General features: G+C 42.2%; 1 protein-coding gene across 1 annotated transcript in view; it reads right to left on the bottom strand.

Moving 5' to 3' along the window:
- Nucleotides 1-14,571: 14,571 nt before the first annotated feature.
- Nucleotides 14,572-14,796, bottom strand: part of SNAPC3 (small nuclear RNA activating complex polypeptide 3) — a 42,823-nt gene continuing 42,598 nt past the window's right edge. The window contains exon 10 of the mRNA XM_085845825.1: nt 14,572-14,761. The gene's annotated coding sequence lies outside the window, so the exon portion shown is untranslated. The remainder of the gene's footprint in view (nt 14,762-14,796) is intronic.

Genomic DNA, 14,796 nt, shown 5'->3' with positions numbered 1-14,796 from the left:
GACAGAGTCAAGGTTTGTCAGAAACTTCTCCAACCTCTCAGGCGCAAAAGACACAGAGTCCAGGAGATAGAACAAAATACAGAGTGTACGAAGTACGATAAGGAAGGGTGGGTACCGAGAGTGGGGGGGTTGGGGACACAAGATTTGGAAGTGTCAAATTCCTAATTCCTTTTGTACATTTGAACCATTTAATACATCTGCACATATTGAGAACCAGAGGAGACTCAATAACACAAGCAAGCAACATGCTCTTCCTCTGATTCTGCAGTACATGGAGACTTTGAGATTACAGTGCACAGTACATGGAGATTCTTGACCGTTGAGAGATAGGGCCAAAAACGATATTAAGCATGATATTTCAAAAATGTATTGGGCCCGATATGTTCTCACGGATCAGTGTGGTAGAAAATAACTCAATTTCCACAAGTTGGATCAGCATACAAACGGATAATTTTTAATTACATATTGTTCCGAATCTCCACCGCCCGGCGTGCGAATGACCGCTTTAGCCAATGGCAGCGGCATGCCCACTGGACGAGCAATTCAGTCGTGACTTCCCGGAACAACGCCGAGAACCAGTCATGGGTGTGCCTTCAACGCACACCACGGCCCAGTCCGTATTCTACCCACGCGCGACAGGGTCAATCGCCAGATATCGATATACCTAAGTATTTGTGCGGGTAACCTACCGAGGGACCGTACTTCGGCGAAGGCCTGTTTGGACACGAACCGCTTAAGCGGTTTGTTCCATTCTGGGATAACCGAGAGGGTATTATCACCAGACCTCGCCAGACCCGATTCTATTATCGGTATTCAAAACCCAACTAGTATTCCGAGAGCAAGATAGCAGTTCAATTTGGGGAAAAAGGACACGACGAACGGGTTAACATTCACACAAGCACATTTATTATATACGCAGCACGTATGCAGGCATGCACGTATCCAATCAATAAAAGCAAAAGCAATGCAAAAAGAACAACAACCGTTCTACACAATCACTTAACAACAGTTCTACTACTTGACAGACACGGTGCCACAACATGCATTCAAAGAAAACCCCCAGGAAAAAGACCACCCTCATAGACAAGGGAGTCAGACTGGGCCCATGGACCTTTATAACGTGGGGCCTTGGTGAACGAAAGGGCCCCACGAGACCGTTGCAGGTTATCTACATCCTGGTGGTGCCTTGCTGGGGCGAGTCGCGACGTCCCGTTCCCACGGCAGCTCGCGTAGCCGCGGTTGCGCCCAGGCCTTGCCAAGCGGCAGGCGAGCTCTCTCCGGCTCTCCCCACACGCATGCGCAGGTTCGCGCGACATAGCAGGGCTGCGCCCCAGCCCGCGTCTCCCTCGCGATGCCCGGACCTCCAACGACCGACCGCTCCAAGCTCCTGACTCGGACACGAGCCCAGATCTTCACGCAGCTCCGGCAGAAGCAGCCCAGGTCCTTCTGCGGCATCCAGCGGCAGCGCCAACACCAGCGACGACAGAGAGAGCACGAACGCTCCGTGCACCCTTTTTATTACCCACACTCCACCCCCTTCGCTCTCGCCCCGCCCTCCTTCCAGAACCTGCGAGAAACTTCTAGAGCATGCGGGAACCTTCTCGGAGGAAGCGTTTTCCCGCCAAATCGGGGATGCTCCCTCACCGCTGTATTTGTCTTCTTCCACAGCCAGAGTGGAATTCACCGTGGAGACGCCATTTGTCCAGGGGAGGGGGGAACGGTGGCCGTCTGCTTTCCCTCGACGAAGGCCAGGCCTCTGGCAACTGTGTGCCAAGGTGGAAACGCGGTGGTGTAGTTATGCGCTTGTGGTTAAGGTGGTTGTTTGAAGCGGTTGGTCCAAAACAACAACAGCAATGAATAACGGCTATCTGAAGATTCACAGCCCGGGTGACACGAATAATTCCCATTAAACAACGGTGGGGAAATCTAACTGAACACAGACTTATCGATCTAACTGAACTAAGGACCTTTATGGTGTTCTGCGAATTTCCACAGCCGTAACACTATATACGGAGGAAGAACATTGAATGTTTCACTGAAACATTCGAATGGACTTCACTGAACCAGAAGCCCAGAGTAATTGCTCTTATACACAATTTGACATTCCAAAGAAAGAGAGGGTGATAAGCATGAGGCAAAATAACTCAAAACTACAATACGTGTCCACTTTGGGTGGGAGGGAGAGAATGATACGATCGTGGAAAAAGTTGCAGTGTAATCAACCTGTTTTCCATGCAGCGAGCAAGAGCTTTCTTCAAAGTAAGATATTCCTTTTATCAATATGTAGGTCAAAAGACTCTCGGGAAAAGGAAAACATCACTGACAGCCAATTTGAGTATAGCACAAAAATTAAATTTATGATGTACCAGCAACAATTATAATTGAGAACTACATGAATATAATTATTTTTCTTCCTCATCCCCCCTTTTTTCCATATCAAGAAAAATTTGAATAATTATATTACACATGATAAACACACCCGGTTCCTCGACGAGAAAAGATATCCGTTACACAAGTTCAATCAATAATGGCAGCGAGTGCTCACAGGAGAAGAATGCTGGATGACGACCATTTCAATAGTGTCCCAGCCAGGTTAGTGAGTGTGTTTCCATTTAATTCATGGCCTGTTCAGCAGGTGTCATGAATCGAAAAGATGTGCTACCCAAGGCCGGAAGATAAGCAGGTCAGGGTGTAGATGGAGCAGCACCCAATGGAAAACACAGTCTCGGCGCTCCTTGAGCTGCAGATAAGGGAGATCGTTGCAGGTATGAGCTTGGGCCAGGCACTGGGTTGCAGGAGACAAAAAGGACTCGAGATGTGAACCAGAGATCCAGCCCTGGCAGTGTTTGGGGCTTTGAAGCAGCAGTTCGTGCAATCAGGTTTGATTCACCAAGCGAACTGTGCACGTTGGAGGCAGCCGTGATGGCTGCACGAGCCCCACCCGCACCATTGAACACACGTTGCAGATGACTCGCCGTATGGACCTTCAGGGCCTTCGTTGTGCATTGTGCGACCATGGCAAGTTCACGATGTATCTGCAGAGCAGCAATTTGCGAGTGTGGTTGGGGACATTCCTCCAGGCAGGCACCATGCAACGGCGATGTTATGTCTTTGCCTTGCTGTGGTTTGACTTGTCCAACGTTCTCTTCAGTGGGTTTTTCCTTATTTTTTCTCAAATATGCTCATTTTATCTCCTCAGAAAGGGGGTAGTGTCATAATCATGTGTTGAATGCCCAATCACCTAAATCTGGGTTCTCCCCATCATCAAATCTTTCAGTGGAAGTTCTTTCAAAGCTTCATTAGATGAAATTGTATACTGCGTTGTTCAACTGCTCTCAACGCTCCGAAACAAACAAAATCAAGGTGAAGCATCTAACATACATAACATTTTAAATAAAAATTTTACCCTTTCCTTTCCTTTCCTTCGCCTCCCCCCCACCCCCCACCAAAACGACATGCTAAAATATAAATAAATCTCAGTTGTACGTACACTCAAGAACATTCATCTCATCTGCTATTTCCATGTAGAAAGAGCAGCAGTATTTATCAGGGTTCCAATTTGCAATCAACAATTCTTTTCACCATCCTCCAAAAATTCCTTCCAGTGAAGAAAGATATTCCATCATCTGTACAATAATTATGAAAGTTAACTCCTTCTTCTTCTTCTTCTTCTTCTTCTTCTTCTTCTTCTTCTTCTTCTTCTTCTTCTTCTTCAATTTTCATTCACAAGCAGTTCCAGAGCATCTGCCATGGTTTCTTTATTTATTTCCATACAACTTAGCACTTCTGTGCTGAGGAAAGATGGTCAAGTCAGTGTGAGAAATACCTCAACTTACTTAAAGGTCCTGTCACACCTTGATGATTCAGCCAACGTATGCCTGACGTATGCAAAATTGGGCAAAAACGCCGGCACACGTCGAATACGTTATGGGTAAGTTTGTATACGTTAAGAGTACGCTGAAAAACACTGCCATACATCATAGTATGCTGGCTTTCATCGTTGTACTTTGCGGTTTTCCTCAAATTTTATCATGCTTGAAATTTTACGACGTATGCCAGCGTATGGCTCACATGTTCCGTAATGCTGGCCATAAGTTGTAGGCGCGTTATGCGATCGTTGACACACCTCGACACACGTTACTTGTAAGTTACTCATAAGTCGAAACACGTCGAGGTAATGATTAGTGTACCCGAAACTTATTTGTAACCTATGAGTAACGTTCTGTAGGCACATAACACTATCGCTGCACACACGTGGAGGCACGTTATGCGATCGTTGACACACGTCGAGGCACGTCACTTGTAAGTTAATCATAAGTCGAAACACATCGAGGTAATGCTTAGCGTACCCAAAACTTATTTTTAACCTATGAGTAACGGGCTTTGAACCTATGTGTAACGTACCTCCAACGCATATTGACGTATTTGATTGACATCTTCCGGACGACCACAGAACATACTGAATGTGTTTCTAATTTACAGCTTCCGTATAATGGCGTATTGGCAGCGTTAAAAAAAAACAACAACAATAACTTCCAATATTTCGTCACTTGCCGTTACGTCACGTCCGATTGCCTCTTCAGTTTGCTCGTCTTATTCTTAGTTCCTCCTCTGTGAATATTTTCTGTTTGAGGATATTGTCACGTCGACGTCAACTTAAAAGCAAATGTCCGAATATATTTTAAAATTCGTGATGGACTAAAAAAAAAAAAAAAAAAAAAAAAAACACAACAACAACAACAACAACAACAACAACAACAACAACAACAACAACAACAACAACAACAACAACAACAACAACAACAACAACAACAACAACTTCAGATATTTCGGCACGTGCCTTCACGGAGCCAAGCAGAAAAAAATAAAATGCGCCTTGACGGAGAAAATAAGTTTCGGGTATGCTAAACATTACCTCGACGTGTTTCGACTTATGAGTAACTTACAAGGAATTTGTGTCGACGTGTGTCAACGATTGCATATCGTGCCTACAACTTATTCCCAGCATAGCTGTGCGTGTGAGCCATATGGCGAGTACATCGTAAAATTTTCAGCATGCTTGAAATTTCAAGACGTACTAAACGTACCACGAAATATGACAGCGTACTTCATCGTTTTTCAGCGTGCCCTTAATGTATACACAACTTACCCATACCGTATTCGATGTGTGCCAGCGTTTTAGACACATTTTTCATAGGTCGGCATACGCTGGCTAAATCGTCAAGGTGTGACTGCGATGTTGACACTTCCAATTCTCAGGCGGTTATGATTTAAATCAGCGTGCGGCAGGTTTTTAATAGGCTACGCCACGAGTTCGTCGGCAATACGTGCAGTGCGCTATGCCTAAGTTAAACTATCGTTGGGCATAGGTTGTGAACGCCGACAACAGGCTAAGCATTCGTTGGTATAAGTTATCTATAAGACAACGAAACGTTCTGTGCTCATTACTAATATGTTATGCATACGACCAACTCGATATGAATACGACCAAAACTTTTTAAAAAGCATCAAAATTTCAGCGTATGCCAACATTTTACATACATTTTTATAAGTTGCCATTGCTGGCTAAATCGTCAAGGTGTGACAGCGCTTTGAGTAAACGTACAAGAAGTACCACTTAATCAAAAATCATGCACCTGTCCAATTAATCAGAAAACAAACAAAACAGGAAATATTTTAATTGGCTTGTGGCATCATGACGCATAACATATGTTGCAAAGATTTTTTTAAGTTTGCGAAGACGACCAAGGCGAGCCAGCAATTACTTAGTCTTTGGTCGAGTGATGGGCATATTCTGGATAACAATGCAGAAATTTTCCACTTTGTTTGAGCGTATTTCGAGAGTGTGTTTTCCTTTCAATCTCACCATATGCCTGCAATGCAAAATATTGCAACTATTTACCGCATATAGATGAGCATCAGTGACACTTCTTGGATGAAAACATTAGTCTTGGTGAACGTAAAACTGCGCTGGATGGCCTTGTTGACCCTATGCTTGGTCCTGCTTCACCGAGTTATTTTATACAGCCTCTAGGAGGGCTTATTGCCCCTTAGTTGTCAACGTGCAGTTGTTTGCCTTATCCCTCAGAAGAGGGATCTGCAACTGATACAGAACTGGCACCCAATATCTCTTCTTTGTGTCGATTATAAGATTTTTGCGAAAGCACTTGCTAACAGTGTTTAAGACTGTTTTAAGCACGGTTATACATCAGGATCAATTGTATGATGTTATGCACAGATCTATGCATGATAACATTTGTTTGGTATGAGACTTGTGGGGTGTATGTGAAATCCAACAACAATATACTGGTCTCTTTTTTTTATTGATCAGGAAAAGGCTTTTGACTGTGTTAAACCATGAATATTTGCTATACATTTGAAAACAATTTGGTTTTGGGCCATCTTTTAGTTCTTGTGTAACTTTCTTATATAATCAAATTTTTAGCTTGATTAAAGTTAACGATGGTCTCTGTCTACCTTTGCAGATTGGAAGGGGAATTTCAGCAAGGTTGTCCTTTATCTGGAATCTTGTACTCTCTTTGCATCGAGCCCCTTTTGATTTGTTTACGATCCTCACTTATTGGATTTCCAGTGACTCCTTCAGAAGAGCCCGTTATTGTTTCGGCTGATGCTAATGATGTATGTGTTGCTGTTCGCAACAACAATGATATTACTATGTTGTTTGAGTGTCTACCTGTCTACTCTCAAGCATGTACAACACAAATTGATTGGTCTAAATGTAAAGCAGTTTGTGCCAGCTGAACGCCACCTTCTGGCCTTCCATCTCCCCCTATGAATTTGACATGGGCAAAAGAAGATGTAAAGTACCTCCCTCTTACCCCCATTCTTCACCCACTAGCGTGGGGGTGAAAATGACATTTGGTGAACTTTTTGGTTCACCACTGGAGAAGTTTTTTCAGTGAAATGCAGCGTTTTGCGAAATGGAAGCTAAAATACTCACTATTTCAATGAAATCACACATGTTCGCTTCAGAATAGTGATGTAGAACAAAAAGTTGAGTCAGACAATGCTTTTGTTTGGTGAAAAAAAATCCCGTTTTAGGTCAATTTCAGGATTTTTGCGTTTACAAGTTTTTTTTCTGTGAAATGCAGCGTTTTCGAAATTGAAGCTAAAATACTCACCATTTCAATAAAATGACGCATTTTCGCTTCAGAATAGTGAGTTAGAAGAAAAAGTTGAGTCAGTCAATCCGTTTGTTTGGTAAAAAAGCTTGTTTTAGGCCAATTTGAGCATTTTTGCGTTTACAAGTTTTTTGTGTGAAATGCAGCGTTTTGCGAATTTGAAGCAAAAATACTCACTATTTCAATAAAATAATGCGTTTTTGCTTCAGAAGAGTGATGCAGAACAAAAATTTGAGTCAGACAATGCTTTAGTTTGGTGAAAAAAGCCTGTTTTAGGCCAAGTGGAGCATTTTTGCATTTACAAGTGTTTTCTGTAAAATGCAGCGTTTTGCGAATTTGAAGCTAAAATATTCACTATTTCAATAAAATCAGGCGTTTTCGCTTCAGAATAGTGATGCAGAACAAAAAGTTGTCAGACAATGCCTTTGTTTGGTGAAAAAAAGCTTGTTTTCGGCCAATTTGAGACATTTTTGTGTTTACAATCCCTTTCTGTGAAATGCAGCGTTTTGCGAATTTGAAGCGAAAATACTCATTATTTCAATAAAATTCGCTTCAGAATAGTGATGCAGAACAAAAAGTTGAGTCGGACAATACTTTTGGGTGAAAAAAGCTTGTTTTAGACCAATTTGAGACATTTTTGCATTTACAAGCTTTTCTTTGAAATGCAGCGTTTTGCGAATTTGAAGCTAAAATACTCACTATTTCAATAATTTCACGCATTTTCGCTTCAGAATAGTGATGCAAAACAAAAAGTTGAGTCGAACAATGCTTTTGTTTGGTGAAAAAGCTTGTTTTAGGCCAATTTGAGCATTTTTGCATTTACAAGTTTTTTCTGTGTAATGCAGCGTTTTGCGAATTTGAAGCGAAAATACTCACTATTTCAATAAAATCACATGTTTCGCTTCAGTATAGTGAGGCAGAAGAAAAGGTTGAGTCAGACAATGCTTTTGTTTGGTGAAAATAGCTTATTTTAGGCCTATATGAGCATTTTTGCGTTTACAAGTTTTTTGTGTGAAATGCAGCGTTTAGCAAATTTGAAGCTAAAATACCAACTATTTCAATAAAATAGAGCATTTTCGCTTCAGCATAGTGATGCAGAACAAAAAGTTGAGTCAGACAATGCTTTTGTTTGGTGAAACAAGCTTGTTTTAGGCCAATTTCAGCATTTTTGCGTTTACAAGTCCTCTCCGTCAAATGCAGCGTGTTGCGAATTTTAAGCTAAAATACTGACTATTTCAATAAAATCACGCGTTTTCGCTTCAGAAAAATGATGTAGAACAAAAAGTTGAGTCGGTCAATGCTCTTGTTTGGTGAAAAAGCTTGTTTTAGGCCAATTTAGACATTTTTGCGTTTACAAGTGCTTTCTGTGAAATGCAGCGTTTTGCGAATTTGAAGCTAAAATACTCACTATTTCAATAAAATCACGCGTTTTCGCTTCAGAATAGTGATGCAGAACAAAAAGTTGTCAGACAATGCCTTTGTTTGGTGAAAAAAAGCTTGTTTTTGGCCAATTTGACACATTTTTTATGTTTACAATCCCTTTCTGTGAAATGCAGCGTTTTGCGAATTTGAAGCGAAAATGCTCATTATTTCAATAAAGTTCGCTTCAAAATAGTGATGCAGAACAAAAAGTTGAGTCGGACAATACTTTTGTTTGGTGAAAAAAGCTTGTTTTAGGCCAATTTGAGACATTTTTGCATTTACAAGCTTTTCTTTGAAATGCAGCGTTTTGCGAATTTGAAGCTAAAATACTCACTATTTCAAGAATATCACGCATTTTCGCTTCAGAGTAGTGATGCAGAACAAAAGTTGAGTCAAACAATCCTTTTGTTTGGTGAAAAAAGCTTGTTTTAGGCCAATTTGAGACATTTTTGCGTTTACAAGCTTTTCTTTGAAATGCAGCGTTTTGCGAATTTGAAACTAAAATACTCATTATTTCAATAAAATCACACGTTTTCCCTTCAGAGTAGTGATGCAGAACAAGAAGTTGAGTCGGACAATGCTTTTGCTTGGTGAAAAACAGCTTGTTTTTGGCCAATTTTAGACATTTTTGCGTTTACAAGACCTCTCTGTGAAATTCAGCGTTTTGTGAATTTGAAGTAAAAATACTCACTATTTCAATAAAATCATGCGGTGTCGCTTCAGAATAGTGATGCAGAACAAAAAGTTGAGTCGGACAATGCTCTTGTTTGGGGAAAAAAGCTTGTTTTCGGCTAATTTAGACATTTTTGCATTTACAAGTGCTTTCTGTGAAATGCAGCGTTTTGCGAATTTGAAGCTAAAATACTCACTATTTCAATAAAATCACGCGTTTTCACTTCAGAATAGTGATGCAGAAGAAAACGTTGTCAGACAATGCCTTTGGTGAAAAAAAAGCTTGTTTTAGGCCAATTTGAGACATTTTTGTGTTTATAAGTCCTTTCTGTGAAATGCAGCATTTTGTGAATTTGAAGCAAAAATACTCACTATTTCAATAAAATCACACGTTTCCGCTTCAGAATAATTCTACAGAACAAAAACGGGAGTCGGGCAATGCTTTTATTTGGTGAAAAAAGCTTGTTTTAGGTCAATTTGAGACATTTGTGCATTTACAATTCCTTTCTGTGAAATGCAGCGTTTTGCAAACTTGAAGCGAAAACACTCACTCTTTCAATAATATCACGCATTCTTGCTTCAGAATAGTGATGCAGAACAAGAATTTGAGTTGGGCAATGCTTTTATTTGGTGAAAAAAGCTTGTTATAGGCCAATTTGAGACATTTTTGTGTTTACAAGTCCTTTCTGTGAAATGCAGCGTTTTGCGAATTTGAAGCTAAAATACTCACTATTTCAATAAAATCACACATTTTTGTTTCAGAATAGTGATGCAGAACAGAAAGTTGAGTCGGGCAATGCTTTTGTTTGGTGAAAAAAAGATTGTTTTAGGCCAATTTGAGACATTTTTGCATTTACAAGTCCTTCTGTGAAATTCAGCGTCTTGCGAATTTGAAGCTAAAATACTCGCTATTTCAATTAAATCACACGTTTCCGCTTCAGAATAGGAATGCAGAACAAATTTGAGTCGGGCAATGCTTTTCTTGGGTGAAAAAAGCTTATTTTAGGCCAACTTGAGACATTTTTGCGTTTTCAAGACCTTTGTGTGAAATACAGCGTTTTGCGAATTTGAAGCAAAAATACTCACTATTTCAATAAAATCACGTGTTTTCGCTTCAGAATAGTGATGCAGAACAAAAGTTGAGTCGGACAATGCTTTTGTTTGGTGAAACAAGCTTGTTTTAGGCCAATTTGAGACATTTTTGCGTTTGCAAGTCCTTTCTGTGAAATAGAGCATTTTGCAAATTTGAAGCTAAAATACTCACTATTTCAATAAAATCACACGGTTTTGCTTCAGAATTGTGATGCAGAACAAAAAGTAGAGTCGGACAATACTTTTGTTTGGTGAAAAAAAGCTTGTTAAGGCCAATTTGAGACATTTTTGCATTTCTAGTCCTTTCTTTGAAATGCAGCGTTTTGCTAATGTGAAGCTAAAACACTCACTATTTCAATAAAATCACGCATTTTCGCTTCAGAATAGTGATGCACAACAAAATGTTGAGTCTGACAATGCTTTTGTTTGGTGAAAAAAGCTTGTTTTCGGCCAACGGACACAGCCGTCCCTTGTACAGCCGATCGCCACACCTCTGCACTTTCAGTTCCACCTTCCCTTTCTGGAGCTCGCTTCTCTTGGCCACTCCCTCTCAGAGTGCTGCGCAGGGACTTTTTCGGAGAGGGGAAGGAACGAGAAGAACATCTCCGTACACCACCACCATACGATCAATGAACAGCCTCCTACACCTCCCGACACACATGTAACGTCCAGTTACCGAACAACCTGGCTAAACATGCATTTAATGGGGGGGGGGATCTGGGCTAATCCTATATTTAATAACACACTAAGGGGCATTTCCACTATATATATATATATATATATATATATATATATATATATATATATATATTATATATATATATATATATATATATATATATATATATATATATATATATATATATATATATTGTTGCGGATTCGCGCCCGCCGGCGTGCGAACGGCCACGTAACTCGAATCGCGGCACGTCGCCCACCGGACGGACAATCCAGTCGTGACCCTCTCGGACTAACGCCGGGAACTAGTCACGGGTGGACCTTTCGGCCTCACCACGATCGTGCCAATCGGCCCCCCGCGTGGGATAGGGTTGCTCGCCAAATTCGACCTACCTAAGTACCCACACGGAGGGTAGACCGGGCGATCGCACCTCGCCGCAGGTCGACTTCGGACACGGGCCACTTTAAGCGACCCGTTCCGTACTATCGGGATAACCGAGCGGTGTTATCGTCGGCCTCGACGGTTCGATTAATTATCGGGCGTTTTAGCCCACGACCAACCCTTTACGTGAAGTAAGATGGAGATTCAATAGAGGAAAAGACGAAGCGAAACGGGAAAACAGTTCAACATAAAGCACATTTATTTCGCGATGAATGGAAAGCACACATATACAATTACACCAAAAGCAAATGTAAAAGAAGAAGAAACACAATAATACACAAAAAGCAAATGCAACAATGCAGATCTAACCGACTACCGAGCACACGGCAACACTTATTCAGTTTTACTTCACAGACGGCGCCGACAACACATATACTCAAAGCAAAAGAAAAAGGGACCACCCTCCACTATGAGGGGGCAGACGGCCTGGGGCCGAGACCGCGTCGGGCCTACCCGTCTGATGATGAGCCGCAAGATGGCGGTGGCGCCCCGACTCCGCGGGCCTCGCGGACAGTGTCTGGTAGGGGGTGGGAACGGGGCCCCCTTCTCGCACTATCTCAGCGCGGGGGGAAACAGGAGGGGGTTGTTGATGCTCGGGGGGAAGGATATCTCCCTGTCTCGGGTCCCGCGACGAGCGTCTCCACCACGACCTCGGTCGCGCCGCCGGCCTCTCCCTCCGCAGCTCCCCGACTCCGACACGAGCACCCCCTCGACCGCCTTCGCCGCCGCCACCTCTCCACAGCTCCGTCCAACCGCCCTCTCCGTCTCCTCTCTTGACTCGTCCCAACTCTTCACTGGCTCCGAACTCTTCACTCTCTCCCCTCCGAACTCTTAACTGCCTTGACTGACGAACGCAGCTCCTTATATGCCCCGTGGCCTCGCTCCTTCACCTTCGACCCTTTACCTCCGACCCTTCACCTCTAACTGGCTCCCCATTGGACTGAGGAAAAGTGGGCGTAAATGCTTTTTGATCCATGAATTTGCATATAGCGATATTACTCCAACGCACCTGGAGGCGGGGCCAAATCGCCCCACGCTCGCCGATAGGACGGAACAGAAGTGGGCGTGAGTCGTTTTTGATCCGTTTTCTTCGGAAAGGCCGGCACTTTTGCACCCCTGCTCGGTGCGCGCCCTGCACGAGTCCAGTATCGGTGCCCACAAGCGGTGTGGGAATGACGGTGATGCGATGGTTGCGAGGGCGAGTTGTGACGGTAAAGGTCGTGGCTGTTGTTGTGAAGCGGCGTTGCGGTTGGTGGTTGTTGTGTGATGGCTGTTGAGACGTGGTTGGTGGTGGTAGTAATGGCGGCTGGTCCAAAATAAAGATAGTAAAAGAAAAACGGCTATCTAGAAGGGTCGCAGCCCGCATGAATGACATTTATTCCCTCTAAACAACGGGTTTGGGCCTAACTACACATATACTTACCGAGATATCTCACCTAAGGGACCTGAATGGTGGTTTGCGAATGTCGTCAACCACAACAATATATATATATATATATATATATATATATATATATATATATATATATATATATATATATATATATATATATATATATACGTACTCGTACATATAGATACATTGACAGTGTGCTATGGCCGCACCACATTAGCATAAGTGATTGCGCAATGTGAGCATATCGCTAGATCGTCGATATTTGGAGAGAGGATAATAATTGATTGGCAAGAAAAATCAACATTGGCAGCCCTACTTCGAGATGCGTTCTGTGCCAGGTAAGTTGTGTTGTCGTGTGTGTACATTCACACGTGGTGCTGCAATCATATTATAGTCAACAGTTGGGTGGACCTATAACTCGATACAAGACCACCGACCTGGAAACAACTAAATTCATAATCGTTAATTGAAGTGTCCAAAAACGTTAAGCCAGGTGTCCCTCCCATCTGCAAACAAAGATCGCACGGTGCCCTTCATCAAGAGAGGCGAGTTGTCACCGGCATCCTGGTCAAATTGGAAATTCATGCCCTGACTATTAAACTGCTGGGAGGGCAATGGCAAAAACCCAGTATCACGCAGTCTTCACACAACTCCACTGAGTTCACTGGATTTTAATTCACCATCATTTGAAAAGTTGCGTGTGTTTGTGCCAATAAAAATTCGAAACGGTTCCTGCTGTTGTTTAAATTTCTTACTCTAACAGCATGGTTGGTTAAGCACTTTAAATAAAATGTTAATTGCTTTCCTTCAACACACATTAGAAACAGTACCAGGCGTTGTATTTATTTGTAAGCATTTTTTATGAAACTGTGATCATGTGGATTCACGGTCAAAAATATTTGAAATTTTTAAGTTTCCCCAAAGAACCAGGAACCTATCGCCCTTTTTTCCATTGAAACAATGCCCCAACATTCGCAGTGTTGATATTTGCGGCTTCGCCATTCGCGGCATTTTTTTATGAATCACCAACTGCCTAGTCCCTATCCCCATTTTCCATTGAAACAATGCCCTGCTGTGATTAAATCTTTGCAAACGAAGATTAACATTTTGATAGGTTTGCTTGAAGTGGTATTCTGTGTAGTGCAGATCAAGTACCTACAGATGCTTGCTATTTTCACTTCTTGAAAGACATACTTAAAAACTGAAATTTTGTCTTCTTCTTTTACTATCCAACCAACCCAACCTAATAAGGTTGGTCAGTTGGAAAGGTTATGGCCAAAGTCTTTCACGAACAGGTTGGACAATCCTTTTGTTGACCGACAGGGATGTGTAATTTGTTCAGGGTACCGGCGATAACTTGCCAACCCTTTGCAAGAGACATGATGGGATCTTTAACGTCCACCAACATCCCCAGCGCAGGCAGATGGTCCTCTAGATTCACGTCTTTTAGAGAGACGGCACGGCACACACATCGATGCCTTGCCCGTCATGCAATACACCAGCGTGACCATTCATATCACTCGGTTAATTTCCTGAAAGAAATACCATTTGTATTGCTAGCACAATTCATGTCAAGACATACCGAAGGGAGATCTTCTCTTACTTACATGATATGTTCATCATCATAACACTTCTCCTCCTCCTCCTCCTTGCTTTTCCAGAACTTTTGCCTCAGTTGAAAAAGATTGAAAAGTCAATTTCGTGTACATTTATTGAGGTGGATATATCGACAAACAACTTTTTTAAAATGTTGAGGGAGAAAATAAAATTATTTACTTGAGGCGTTTCTGAGGTCTAGTTTTCTCTTTCTTTGATGTGGTATGTGGTGGTGGCGGGTTGAGACCGCCATCTTGAGAATCGGGAAGCACATTTATACCATCGTCTTGAGAACCTGCAGATGGGGTCATCCTTGCACACCTGGAAAAGAACACCCTTCTTAAATCCAATGTCAT

The sequence above is a fragment of the Eptatretus burgeri genome, chromosome 11 (assembly GCF_056783735.1).
Source record: "Eptatretus burgeri isolate ZD-2024b chromosome 11, Ebu_testis_v1, whole genome shotgun sequence".
NCBI classification, from domain to species: domain Eukaryota; kingdom Metazoa; phylum Chordata; class Myxini; order Myxiniformes; family Myxinidae; genus Eptatretus; species Eptatretus burgeri.
This window is presented reverse-complemented; position numbering and strand designations above follow the sequence as displayed.